Source organism: Chiloscyllium punctatum, chromosome 45, assembly GCF_047496795.1.
Source record: "Chiloscyllium punctatum isolate Juve2018m chromosome 45, sChiPun1.3, whole genome shotgun sequence".
Lineage (NCBI taxonomy): Eukaryota > Metazoa > Chordata > Chondrichthyes > Orectolobiformes > Hemiscylliidae > Chiloscyllium > Chiloscyllium punctatum.
The window spans coordinates 63,810,513-63,825,826 of NC_092783.1; positions in this window are offsets into that span (position 1 = coordinate 63,810,513).

Below are 15,314 nucleotides of genomic sequence, written 5' to 3' on the forward strand. Positions count from 1 at the left end.
CTGGGGTACAGTACTGGTGGGGACAGGTCGGTCACTGTATAACACTGGGGAACAGTACTGGTGGGGACAGGTCTGTCATTGTATAACACTGGGGTACACTACTGGTGCGGACAGGTCTGTCCCTGTATTACACTGGGGTACAGTACTGGTGGGGACAGGTCGGTCACTGTATAACACTGGGGAACAGTACTGGTGGGGACAGGTCTGTCATTGTATAACACTGGGGTACACTACTGGTGCGGACAGGTCTGTCCCTGTATTACACTGGGGTACAGTACTGGTGGGGACAGGTCTGTCCCTGTATTACACTGGGGTACAGTACTGGTGGGGACAGGTCTGTCACTATATTACACTGGGGTACAGTACTGGTGGGGACACGTCTGTCACTGTACTACACTGGGGTACAGTACTGGTTGGGACAGGTTTGTCACTGTATAATCGTGGGGTACAGTACTGGTGGGGACAGGTTTTTCGCTGTATTAACACTGGGGTACAGTACTGGTGGGGACAGGTCTGTCACTGTATAACACTGGGGTACAGTACTAGTGGGGACAGGTTTGTCGCTGTATAACACTGGGGTACAGTACTGGTGGGGACAGGTTTGTCACTGTATAACACTGGGGTACAGTACTGGTGGGGACAGGTCTGTCACTGTATAACACAGGGGTACAGTACTGGTGGGGACAGGTTTGTCACTGTATAACACTGGGGTACAGTACTGGTGGGGACAGGTCTGTCCCTGTATTACACTGGGGTACAGTACTGGTGGGGACAGGTCTGTCACTGTATTACACTGGGGTACAGTACTGGTGGGGACATGTCTGTCACTGTATTACACTGGGGTACAGTACTGGTGGGGACAGGTTTGTCACTGTATAATAGTGGGGTACAGTACTGGTGGGGACAGGTTTGTCGCTGTATTAACACTGGGGTACAGTACTGGTGGGGACAGGTCTGTCACTGTATACCACTGGGGTACAGTACTAGTGGGGACAGGTTTGTAGCTGTATAACACTGGGGTACAGTACTGGTGGGGACAGGTTTGTCACTGTATAACACTGGGGTACAGTACTGGTGGGGACAGGTCTGTCACTGTATAACTCAGGCGTACAGTACTGGTGGGGACAGGTTTGTCACTGCATAACACTGGGGTACAGTACTGGTGGGGACAGGTCTGTCCCTGTATAATACTGGGATACAGTACGGGTGGGGATAGGTCTGTCACTGTATAACACAGGGGTGCAGTACTGGTGGGGACAGGTCTGTCACTGTATAACACTGGGGTACAGTACTGGTGGGGACAGGTCTGTCACTGTATAACACTGGCGTACAGTACTGCTGGGGACAGGTCTGTCCCTGTATAACACTGGGGTACAGTACTGGTGGGGACAGGTTTGTCACTGTATAACACTGGGGTACAGTACTGGTGGGGACAGGTCTGTCACTGTATAACTCAGGCGTACAGTACTGGTGGGGACAGGTTTGTCACTGCATAACACTGGGGTACAGTACTGGTGGGGACAGGTCTGTCCCTGTATAATACTGGGATACAGTACGGGTGGGGATAGGTCTGTCACTGTATAACACAGGGGTGCAGTACTGGTGGGGACAGGTCTGTCACTGTATAACACTGGGGTACAGTACTGGTGGGGACAGGTCTGTCACTGTATAACACTGGCGTACAGTACTGCTGGGGACAGGTCTGTCCCTGTATAACACTGGGGTACAGTACTGGTGGGGACAGGTCTGTCACTGTATTACACTGGAGTACAGTACTGGTGTGGACAGAGTATCCCTGTATAACACTGGGGTACAGTACTGGTGGGGACAGGTCTATCGCTGTATAATACTGGGGTACAGTACTGGTGGGGACAGGTTTGTCACTGTATTACATTGGGGTACAGTACTGGTGGGGACAGGTCTGTCACTGTATAACACTGGGGTACAGCACTGGTGGGGACAGGTCTGTCACTGTATAACACTGGGGTACAGTACTGGTGGGGACAGGTCTGTCCCTGTATTATACTGGGGTACAGTACTGGTGGGGACAGGTCTATCGCTGTATAACACTGGGGTACAGTACTGGTGGGGACAGGTTTGTCACTGTATAACACTGGGGTACAGTACTGGTGGGGACAGGTTTGTCACTGTATAATAGTGGGGTACAGTACTGGTGGGGACAGGTTTGTCACTGTATAATACTGGGGTACAGTACTGGTGGGGATAGGACTGTCACTATATTACACTGGGGTACAGTACTAGTGGGGACAGGTTTGTCGCTGTATTAACACTGGGGTACAGTACTGGTGGGGACAGATTTGTCGCTGTATTAACACTGGGGTACAGTACTGGTGGGGACAGGTCTGTCACTGTATAACACTGGGGTACAGTACTGGTTGGCACAGGTTTGTCACTGTATAACACTGGGGTACAGTACCAGTGGGGATAGGTTTGTCACTGTATTAACACTGGGGTACAGTACTGGTGGGGACAGGTCGGTCACTGTATAACACTGGGGAACAGTACTGGTGGGGACAGGTCTGTCATTGTATAACACTGGGGTACACTACTGGTGCGGACAGGTCTGTCCCTGTATTACACTGGGGTACAGTACTGGTGGGGACAGGTCTGTCCCTGTATTACACTGGGGTACAGTACTGGTGGGGACAGGTCTGTCACTATATTACACTGGGGTACAGTACTGGTGGGGACACGTCTGTCACTGTACTACACTGGGGTACAGTACTGGTGGGGACAGGTTTGTCACTGTATAATCGTGGGGTACAGTACTGGTGGGGACAGGTTTGTCGCTGTATTAACACTGGGGTGCAGTACTGGTGGGGACAGGTCTGTCACTGTATAACACTGGGGTACAGTACTAGTGGGGACAGGTTTGTCGCTGTATAACACTGGGGTACAGTACTGGTGGGGACAGGTTTGTCACTGTATAACACTGGGGTACAGTACTGGTGGGGACAGGTCTGTCACTGTATAACACAGGGGTACAGTACTGGTGGGGACAGGTTTTTTCACTGTATAACACTGGGGTACAGTACTGGTGGGGACAGGTCTGTCCCTGTATTACACTGGGGTACAGTACTGGTGGGGACAGGTCTGTTACTGTATTACACTGGGGTACAGTACTGGTGGGGACATGTCTGTCACTGTATTACACTGGGGTACAGTACTGGTGGGGACAGGTTTGTCACTGTATAATAGTGGGGTACAGTACTGGTGGGGACAGGTTTGTCGCTGTATTAACACTGGGGTACAGTACTGGTGGGGACAGGTCTCTCACTGTATACCACTGGGGTACAGTACTAGTGGGGACAGGTTTGTCGCTGTATAACACTGGGGTACAGTACTGGTGGGGACAGGTTTGTCACTGTATAACACTGGGGTACAGTACTGGTGGGGACAGGTCTGTCACTGTATAACACTGGGGTACAGTACTGGTGGGGACAGGTCTGTCACTGTATAACACTGGGGTACAGCACTGGTGAAGACAGGTCTGTCACTGTATAACACTGGCGTACAGTACTGCTGGGGACAGGTCTGTCCCTGTATAACACTGGGATACAGTACGGGTGGGGATAGGTCTGTCACTGTATAACACAGGGGTGCAGTACTGGTGGGGACAGGTCTGTCACTGTATTACATTGGGGTACAGTACTGGTGGGGACAGGTCTGTCACTGTATAACACTGGGGTACAGCACTGGTGAAGACAGGTCTGTCACTGTATAACACTGGCGTACAGTACTGCTGGGGACAGGTCTGTCCCTGTATAACACTGGGGTACAGTACTGGTGGGGACAGGTCTGTCACTGTATTACACTGGAGTACAGTACTGGTGTGGACAGAGTATCCCTGTATAACACTGGGGTACAGTACTGGTGGGGACAGGTCTATCGCTGTATAATACTGGGGTACAGTACTGGTGGGGACAGGTTTGTCACTGTATTACATTGGGGTACAGTACTGGTGGGGACAGGTCTGTCACTGTATAACACTGGGGTACAGCACTGGTGGGGACAGGTCTGTCACTGTATAACACTGGGGTACAGTACTGGTGGGGACAGGTCTGTCACTGTATAACACAGGGGTACAGTACTGGTGGGGACAGGTTTTTTCACTGTATAACACTGGGGTACAGTACTGGTGGGGACAGGTCTGTCACTGTATAACACTGGGGTACAGTACTGGTGGGGACAGGTCTGTCACTGTATTACACTGGGGTACAGTACTGGTGGGGACATGTCTGTCACTGTATTACACTGGGGTACAGTACTGGTGGGGACAGGTTTGTCACTGTATAATAGTGGGGTACAGTACTGGTGGGGACAGGTTTGTCGCTGTATTAACACTGGGGTACAGTACTGGTGGGGACAGGTCTGTCACTGTATACCACTGGGGTACAGTACTAGTGGGGACAGGTTTGTCACTGTATTACATTGGGGTACAGCACTGGTGAAGACAGGTCTGTCACTGTATAACACTGGCGTACAGTACTGGTGGGGACAGGTCTGTCCCTGTATAACACTGGGGTACAGTACTGGTGGGGACAGGTCTGTCACTGTATTACACTGGAGTACAGTACTGGTGTGGACAGAGTATCCCTGTATAACACTGGGGTACAGTACTGGTGGGGACATGTCTATCGCTGTATAATACTGGGGTACAGTACTGGTGGGGACAGGTTTGTCACTGTATTACATTGGGGTACAGTACCGGTGGGGACAGGTCTGTCACTGTATAACACTGGGGTACAGCACTGGTGGGGACAGGTCTGTCACTGTATAACACTGGGGTACAGTACTGGTGGGGACAGGTCTGTCATTGTACAACACTGGGGTACAGTATTGGTGGGGACAGGTCCGTCACTGTATAACACTGGGGTACAGTACTGGTGGGGACCGGTCTGCCCCTGTATAACATTGTGGTACAGTACTGGTGGGGACAGGTCTGTCACTGTATAACACTGGGGTGCAGTACTGGTGCGGACAGATTTGTCGTTGTATTAACACTGGGGTACAGTGCTGGTGGGGACAGGTCTGTCACTGTATAACACTGGGGTACAGTACTGGTGGGGACAGATTTGTCGCTGTATTAACACTGGGGTACAGTACTGGTGGGGACAGGTCTGTCACTGTATAACACTGGGGTACAGTACTGGTTGGCACAGGTTTGTCACTGTATAACACTGGGGTACAGTACCGGTGGGGATAGGTTTGTCACTGTATTAACACTGGGGTACAGTACTGGTGGGGACAGGTCGGTCACTGTATAACACTGGGGAACAGTACTGGTGGGGACAGGTCTGTCATTGTATAACACTGGGGTACACTACTGGTGCGGACAGGTCTGTCCCTGTATTACACTGGGGTACAGTACTGGTGGGGACAGGTCGGTCACTGTATAACACTGGGGAACAGTACTGGTGGGGACAGGTCTGTCATTGTATAACACTGGGGTACACTACTGGTGCGGACAGGTCTGTCCCTGTATTACACTGGGGTACAGTACTGGTGGGGACAGGTCTGTCCCTGTATTACACTGGGGTACAGTACTGGTGGGGACAGGTCTGTCACTATATTACACTGGGGTACAGTACTGGTGGGGACACGTCTGTCACTGTACTACACTGGGGTACAGTACTGGTTGGGACAGGTTTGTCACTGTATAATCGTGGGGTACAGTACTGGTGGGGACAGGTTTTTCGCTGTATTAACACTGGGGTACAGTACTGGTGGGGACAGGTCTGTCACTGTATAACACTGGGGTACAGTACTAGTGGGGACAGGTTTGTCGCTGTATAACACTGGGGTACAGTACTGGTGGGGACAGGTTTGTCACTGTATAACACTGGGGTACAGTACTGGTGGGGACAGGTCTGTCACTGTATAACACAGGGGTACAGTACTGGTGGGGACAGGTTTGTCACTGTATAACACTGGGGTACAGTACTGGTGGGGACAGGTCTGTCCCTGTATTACACTGGGGTACAGTACTGGTGGGGACAGGTCTGTCACTGTATTACACTGGGGTACAGTACTGGTGGGGACATGTCTGTCACTGTATTACACTGGGGTACAGTACTGGTGGGGACAGGTTTGTCACTGTATAATAGTGGGGTACAGTACTGGTGGGGACAGGTTTGTCGCTGTATTAACACTGGGGTACAGTACTGGTGGGGACAGGTCTGTCACTGTATACCACTGGGGTACAGTACTAGTGGGGACAGGTTTGTAGCTGTATAACACTGGGGTACAGTACTGGTGGGGACAGGTTTGTCACTGTATAACACTGGGGTACAGTACTGGTGGGGACAGGTCTGTCACTGTATAACTCAGGCGTACAGTACTGGTGGGGACAGGTTTGTCACTGCATAACACTGGGGTACAGTACTGGTGGGGACAGGTCTGTCCCTGTATAATACTGGGATACAGTACGGGTGGGGATAGGTCTGTCACTGTATAACACAGGGGTGCAGTACTGGTGGGGACAGGTCTGTCACTGTATAACACTGGGGTACAGTACTGGTGGGGACAGGTCTGTCACTGTATAACACTGGCGTACAGTACTGCTGGGGACAGGTCTGTCCCTGTATAACACTGGGGTACAGTACTGGTGGGGACAGGTTTGTCACTGTATAACACTGGGGTACAGTACTGGTGGGGACAGGTCTGTCACTGTATAACTCAGGCGTACAGTACTGGTGGGGACAGGTTTGTCACTGCATAACACTGGGGTACAGTACTGGTGGGGACAGGTCTGTCCCTGTATAATACTGGGATACAGTACGGGTGGGGATAGGTCTGTCACTGTATAACACAGGGGTGCAGTACTGGTGGGGACAGGTCTGTCACTGTATAACACTGGGGTACAGTACTGGTGGGGACAGGTCTGTCACTGTATAACACTGGCGTACAGTACTGCTGGGGACAGGTCTGTCCCTGTATAACACTGGGGTACAGTACTGGTGGGGACAGGTCTGTCACTGTATTACACTGGAGTACAGTACTGGTGTGGACAGAGTATCCCTGTATAACACTGGGGTACAGTACTGGTGGGGACAGGTCTATCGCTGTATAATACTGGGGTACAGTACTGGTGGGGACAGGTTTGTCACTGTATTACATTGGGGTACAGTACTGGTGGGGACAGGTCTGTCACTGTATAACACTGGGGTACAGCACTGGTGGGGACAGGTCTGTCACTGTATAACACTGGGGTACAGTACTGGTGGGGACAGGTCTGTCCCTGTATTATACTGGGGTACAGTACTGGTGGGGACAGGTCTATCGCTGTATAACACTGGGGTACAGTACTGGTGGGGACAGGTTTGTCACTGTATAACACTGGGGTACAGTACTGGTGGGGACAGGTTTGTCACTGTATAATAGTGGGGTACAGTACTGGTGGGGACAGGTTTGTCACTGTATAATACTGGGGTACAGTACTGGTGGGGATAGGACTGTCACTATATTACACTGGGGTACAGTACTAGTGGGGACAGGTTTGTCGCTGTATTAACACTGGGGTACAGTACTGGTGGGGACAGATTTGTCGCTGTATTAACACTGGGGTACAGTACTGGTGGGGACAGGTCTGTCACTGTATAACACTGGGGTACAGTACTGGTTGGCACAGGTTTGTCACTGTATAACACTGGGGTACAGTACCAGTGGGGATAGGTTTGTCACTGTATTAACACTGGGGTACAGTACTGGTGGGGACAGGTCGGTCACTGTATAACACTGGGGAACAGTACTGGTGGGGACAGGTCTGTCATTGTATAACACTGGGGTACACTACTGGTGCGGACAGGTCTGTCCCTGTATTACACTGGGGTACAGTACTGGTGGGGACAGGTCTGTCCCTGTATTACACTGGGGTACAGTACTGGTGGGGACAGGTCTGTCACTATATTACACTGGGGTACAGTACTGGTGGGGACACGTCTGTCACTGTACTACACTGGGGTACAGTACTGGTGGGGACAGGTTTGTCACTGTATAATCGTGGGGTACAGTACTGGTGGGGACAGGTTTGTCGCTGTATTAACACTGGGGTGCAGTACTGGTGGGGACAGGTCTGTCACTGTATAACACTGGGGTACAGTACTAGTGGGGACAGGTTTGTCGCTGTATAACACTGGGGTACAGTACTGGTGGGGACAGGTTTGTCACTGTATAACACTGGGGTACAGTACTGGTGGGGACAGGTCTGTCACTGTATAACACAGGGGTACAGTACTGGTGGGGACAGGTTTTTTCACTGTATAACACTGGGGTACAGTACTGGTGGGGACAGGTCTGTCCCTGTATTACACTGGGGTACAGTACTGGTGGGGACAGGTCTGTTACTGTATTACACTGGGGTACAGTACTGGTGGGGACATGTCTGTCACTGTATTACACTGGGGTACAGTACTGGTGGGGACAGGTTTGTCACTGTATAATAGTGGGGTACAGTACTGGTGGGGACAGGTTTGTCGCTGTATTAACACTGGGGTACAGTACTGGTGGGGACAGGTCTCTCACTGTATACCACTGGGGTACAGTACTAGTGGGGACAGGTTTGTCGCTGTATAACACTGGGGTACAGTACTGGTGGGGACAGGTTTGTCACTGTATAACACTGGGGTACAGTACTGGTGGGGACAGGTCTGTCACTGTATAACACTGGGGTACAGTACTGGTGGGGACAGGTCTGTCACTGTATAACACTGGGGTACAGCACTGGTGAAGACAGGTCTGTCACTGTATAACACTGGCGTACAGTACTGCTGGGGACAGGTCTGTCCCTGTATAACACTGGGATACAGTACGGGTGGGGATAGGTCTGTCACTGTATAACACAGGGGTGCAGTACTGGTGGGGACAGGTCTGTCACTGTATTACATTGGGGTACAGTACTGGTGGGGACAGGTCTGTCACTGTATAACACTGGGGTACAGCACTGGTGAAGACAGGTCTGTCACTGTATAACACTGGCGTACAGTACTGCTGGGGACAGGTCTGTCCCTGTATAACACTGGGGTACAGTACTGGTGGGGACAGGTCTGTCACTGTATTACACTGGAGTACAGTACTGGTGTGGACAGAGTATCCCTGTATAACACTGGGGTACAGTACTGGTGGGGACAGGTCTATCGCTGTATAATACTGGGGTACAGTACTGGTGGGGACAGGTTTGTCACTGTATTACATTGGGGTACAGTACTGGTGGGGACAGGTCTGTCACTGTATAACACTGGGGTACAGCACTGGTGGGGACAGGTCTGTCACTGTATAACACTGGGGTACAGTACTGGTGGGGACAGGTCTGTCACTGTATAACACAGGGGTACAGTACTGGTGGGGACAGGTTTTTTCACTGTATAACACTGGGGTACAGTACTGGTGGGGACAGGTCTGTCACTGTATAACACTGGGGTACAGTACTGGTGGGGACAGGTCTGTCACTGTATTACACTGGGGTACAGTACTGGTGGGGACATGTCTGTCACTGTATTACACTGGGGTACAGTACTGGTGGGGACAGGTTTGTCACTGTATAATAGTGGGGTACAGTACTGGTGGGGACAGGTTTGTCGCTGTATTAACACTGGGGTACAGTACTGGTGGGGACAGGTCTGTCACTGTATACCACTGGGGTACAGTACTAGTGGGGACAGGTTTGTCACTGTATTACATTGGGGTACAGCACTGGTGAAGACAGGTCTGTCACTGTATAACACTGGCGTACAGTACTGGTGGGGACAGGTCTGTCCCTGTATAACACTGGGGTACAGTACTGGTGGGGACAGGTCTGTCACTGTATTACACTGGAGTACAGTACTGGTGTGGACAGAGTATCCCTGTATAACACTGGGGTACAGTACTGGTGGGGACATGTCTATCGCTGTATAATACTGGGGTACAGTACTGGTGGGGACAGGTTTGTCACTGTATTACATTGGGGTACAGTACCGGTGGGGACAGGTCTGTCACTGTATAACACTGGGGTACAGCACTGGTGGGGACAGGTCTGTCACTGTATAACACTGGGGTACAGTACTGGTGGGGACAGGTCTGTCATTGTACAACACTGGGGTACAGTATTGGTGGGGACAGGTCCGTCACTGTATAACACTGGGGTACAGTACTGGTGGGGACCGGTCTGCCCCTGTATAACATTGTGGTACAGTACTGGTGGGGACAGGTCTGTCACTGTATAACACTGGGGTGCAGTACTGGTGCGGACAGATTTGTCGTTGTATTAACACTGGGGTACAGTGCTGGTGGGGACAGGTCTGTCACTGTATAACACTGGGGTACAGTACTGGTGGGGACAGATTTGTCGCTGTATTAACACTGGGGTACAGTACTGGTGGGGACAGGTCTGTCACTGTATAACACTGGGGTACAGTACTGGTTGGCACAGGTTTGTCACTGTATAACACTGGGGTACAGTACCGGTGGGGATAGGTTTGTCACTGTATTAACACTGGGGTACAGTACTGGTGGGGACAGGTCGGTCACTGTATAACACTGGGGAACAGTACTGGTGGGGACAGGTCTGTCATTGTATAACACTGGGGTACACTACTGGTGCGGACAGGTCTGTCCCTGTATTACACTGGGGTACAGTACTGGTGGGGACAGGTCGGTCACTGTATAACACTGGGGAACAGTACTGGTGGGGACAGGTCTGTCATTGTATAACACTGGGGTACACTACTGGTGCGGACAGGTCTGTCCCTGTATTACACTGGGGTACAGTACTGGTGGGGACAGGTCTGTCCCTGTATTACACTGGGGTACAGTACTGGTGGGGACAGGTCTGTCACTATATTACACTGGGGTACAGTACTGGTGGGGACACGTCTGTCACTGTACTACACTGGGGTACAGTACTGGTTGGGACAGGTTTGTCACTGTATAATCGTGGGGTACAGTACTGGTGGGGACAGGTTTTTCGCTGTATTAACACTGGGGTACAGTACTGGTGGGGACAGGTCTGTCACTGTATAACACTGGGGTACAGTACTAGTGGGGACAGGTTTGTCGCTGTATAACACTGGGGTACAGTACTGGTGGGGACAGGTTTGTCACTGTATAACACTGGGGTACAGTACTGGTGGGGACAGGTCTGTCACTGTATAACACAGGGGTACAGTACTGGTGGGGACAGGTTTGTCACTGTATAACACTGGGGTACAGTACTGGTGGGGACAGGTCTGTCCCTGTATTACACTGGGGTACAGTACTGGTGGGGACAGGTCTGTCACTGTATTACACTGGGGTACAGTACTGGTGGGGACATGTCTGTCACTGTATTACACTGGGGTACAGTACTGGTGGGGACAGGTTTGTCACTGTATAATAGTGGGGTACAGTACTGGTGGGGACAGGTTTGTCGCTGTATTAACACTGGGGTACAGTACTGGTGGGGACAGGTCTGTCACTGTATACCACTGGGGTACAGTACTAGTGGGGACAGGTTTGTAGCTGTATAACACTGGGGTACAGTACTGGTGGGGACAGGTTTGTCACTGTATAACACTGGGGTACAGTACTGGTGGGGACAGGTCTGTCACTGTATAACTCAGGCGTACAGTACTGGTGGGGACAGGTTTGTCACTGCATAACACTGGGGTACAGTACTGGTGGGGACAGGTCTGTCCCTGTATAATACTGGGATACAGTACGGGTGGGGATAGGTCTGTCACTGTATAACACAGGGGTGCAGTACTGGTGGGGACAGGTCTGTCACTGTATAACACTGGGGTACAGTACTGGTGGGGACAGGTCTGTCACTGTATAACACTGGCGTACAGTACTGCTGGGGACAGGTCTGTCCCTGTATAACACTGGGGTACAGTACTGGTGGGGACAGGTTTGTCACTGTATAACACTGGGGTACAGTACTGGTGGGGACAGGTCTGTCACTGTATAACTCAGGCGTACAGTACTGGTGGGGACAGGTTTGTCACTGCATAACACTGGGGTACAGTACTGGTGGGGACAGGTCTGTCCCTGTATAATACTGGGATACAGTACGGGTGGGGATAGGTCTGTCACTGTATAACACAGGGGTGCAGTACTGGTGGGGACAGGTCTGTCACTGTATAACACTGGGGTACAGTACTGGTGGGGACAGGTCTGTCACTGTATAACACTGGCGTACAGTACTGCTGGGGACAGGTCTGTCCCTGTATAACACTGGGGTACAGTACTGGTGGGGACAGGTCTGTCACTGTATTACACTGGAGTACAGTACTGGTGTGGACAGAGTATCCCTGTATAACACTGGGGTACAGTACTGGTGGGGACAGGTCTATCGCTGTATAATACTGGGGTACAGTACTGGTGGGGACAGGTTTGTCACTGTATTACATTGGGGTACAGTACTGGTGGGGACAGGTCTGTCACTGTATAACACTGGGGTACAGCACTGGTGGGGACAGGTCTGTCACTGTATAACACTGGGGTACAGTACTGGTGGGGACAGGTCTGTCCCTGTATTATACTGGGGTACAGTACTGGTGGGGACAGGTCTATCGCTGTATAACACTGGGGTACAGTACTGGTGGGGACAGGTTTGTCACTGTATAACACTGGGGTACAGTACTGGTGGGGACAGGTTTGTCACTGTATAATAGTGGGGTACAGTACTGGTGGGGACAGGTTTGTCACTGTATAATACTGGGGTACAGTACTGGTGGGGATAGGACTGTCACTATATTACACTGGGGTACAGTACTAGTGGGGACAGGTTTGTCGCTGTATTAACACTGGGGTACAGTACTGGTGGGGACAGATTTGTCGCTGTATTAACACTGGGGTACAGTACTGGTGGGGACAGGTCTGTCACTGTATAACACTGGGGTACAGTACTGGTTGGCACAGGTTTGTCACTGTATAACACTGGGGTACAGTACCAGTGGGGATAGGTTTGTCACTGTATTAACACTGGGGTACAGTACTGGTGGGGACAGGTCGGTCACTGTATAACACTGGGGAACAGTACTGGTGGGGACAGGTCTGTCATTGTATAACACTGGGGTACACTACTGGTGCGGACAGGTCTGTCCCTGTATTACACTGGGGTACAGTACTGGTGGGGACAGGTCTGTCCCTGTATTACACTGGGGTACAGTACTGGTGGGGACAGGTCTGTCACTATATTACACTGGGGTACAGTACTGGTGGGGACACGTCTGTCACTGTACTACACTGGGGTACAGTACTGGTGGGGACAGGTTTGTCACTGTATAATCGTGGGGTACAGTACTGGTGGGGACAGGTTTGTCGCTGTATTAACACTGGGGTGCAGTACTGGTGGGGACAGGTCTGTCACTGTATAACACTGGGGTACAGTACTAGTGGGGACAGGTTTGTCGCTGTATAACACTGGGGTACAGTACTGGTGGGGACAGGTTTGTCACTGTATAACACTGGGGTACAGTACTGGTGGGGACAGGTCTGTCACTGTATAACACAGGGGTACAGTACTGGTGGGGACAGGTTTTTTCACTGTATAACACTGGGGTACAGTACTGGTGGGGACAGGTCTGTCCCTGTATTACACTGGGGTACAGTACTGGTGGGGACAGGTCTGTTACTGTATTACACTGGGGTACAGTACTGGTGGGGACATGTCTGTCACTGTATTACACTGGGGTACAGTACTGGTGGGGACAGGTTTGTCACTGTATAATAGTGGGGTACAGTACTGGTGGGGACAGGTTTGTCGCTGTATTAACACTGGGGTACAGTACTGGTGGGGACAGGTCTCTCACTGTATACCACTGGGGTACAGTACTAGTGGGGACAGGTTTGTCGCTGTATAACACTGGGGTACAGTACTGGTGGGGACAGGTTTGTCACTGTATAACACTGGGGTACAGTACTGGTGGGGACAGGTCTGTCACTGTATAACACTGGGGTACAGTACTGGTGGGGACAGGTCTGTCACTGTATAACACTGGGGTACAGCACTGGTGAAGACAGGTCTGTCACTGTATAACACTGGCGTACAGTACTGCTGGGGACAGGTCTGTCCCTGTATAACACTGGGATACAGTACGGGTGGGGATAGGTCTGTCACTGTATAACACAGGGGTGCAGTACTGGTGGGGACAGGTCTGTCACTGTATTACATTGGGGTACAGTACTGGTGGGGACAGGTCTGTCACTGTATAACACTGGGGTACAGCACTGGTGAAGACAGGTCTGTCACTGTATAACACTGGCGTACAGTACTGCTGGGGACAGGTCTGTCCCTGTATAACACTGGGGTACAGTACTGGTGGGGACAGGTCTGTCACTGTATTACACTGGAGTACAGTACTGGTGTGGACAGAGTATCCCTGTATAACACTGGGGTACAGTACTGGTGGGGACAGGTCTATCGCTGTATAATACTGGGGTACAGTACTGGTGGGGACAGGTTTGTCACTGTATTACATTGGGGTACAGTACTGGTGGGGACAGGTCTGTCACTGTATAACACTGGGGTACAGCACTGGTGGGGACAGGTCTGTCACTGTATAACACTGGGGTACAGTACTGGTGGGGACAGGTCTGTCATTGTACAATACTGGGGTACAGTATTGGTGGGGACAGGTCCGTCACTGTATAACACTGGGGTACAGTACTGGTGGGGACCGGTCTGCCCCTGTATAACATTGGGGTACAGTACTGGTGGGGACAGGTCTGTCACTGTATAACACTGGGGTGCAGTACTGGTGCGGACAGAGTATCCCTGTATAAAACTGGGGTACAGTACTGGTGGGGACAGGTCTGTCACTGTATTACACTGGGGTACAGTACTGGTACAGACAGAGTATCCCTGTATAACACTGGGGTACAGTACTGGTGGAGACAGGTCTATCGCTGTATAATACTGGGGTACAGTACTGGTGGGGACAGGTCTGTCACTGTATAACACTGGGGAACAGTACTGGTGCGGACAGAGTATCCCTGTATAACACTGGGGTACAGGACTGGTGCGGACAGAGTATCCCTGTATAACACTGGGGTACAGTACTGGTGGGGACAGGTCTGTCACTGTATTACACTGGGGTACAGTACTGGTGCGGACAGAGTATCCCTGTATAACACTGGGGTACAGGACTGGTGCGGACAGAGTATCCCTGTATAACACTGGGGTACAGTACTGGTGGGGACAGGTCTATCGCTGTATAATACTGGGGTACAGTACTGGTGGGGACAGGTCTGTCACTGTATTACACTGGGGTACAGTACTGGTGGGGACAGGTCTGTCCCTGTATAACATTGGGGTACAGTACTGGTGGGGACAG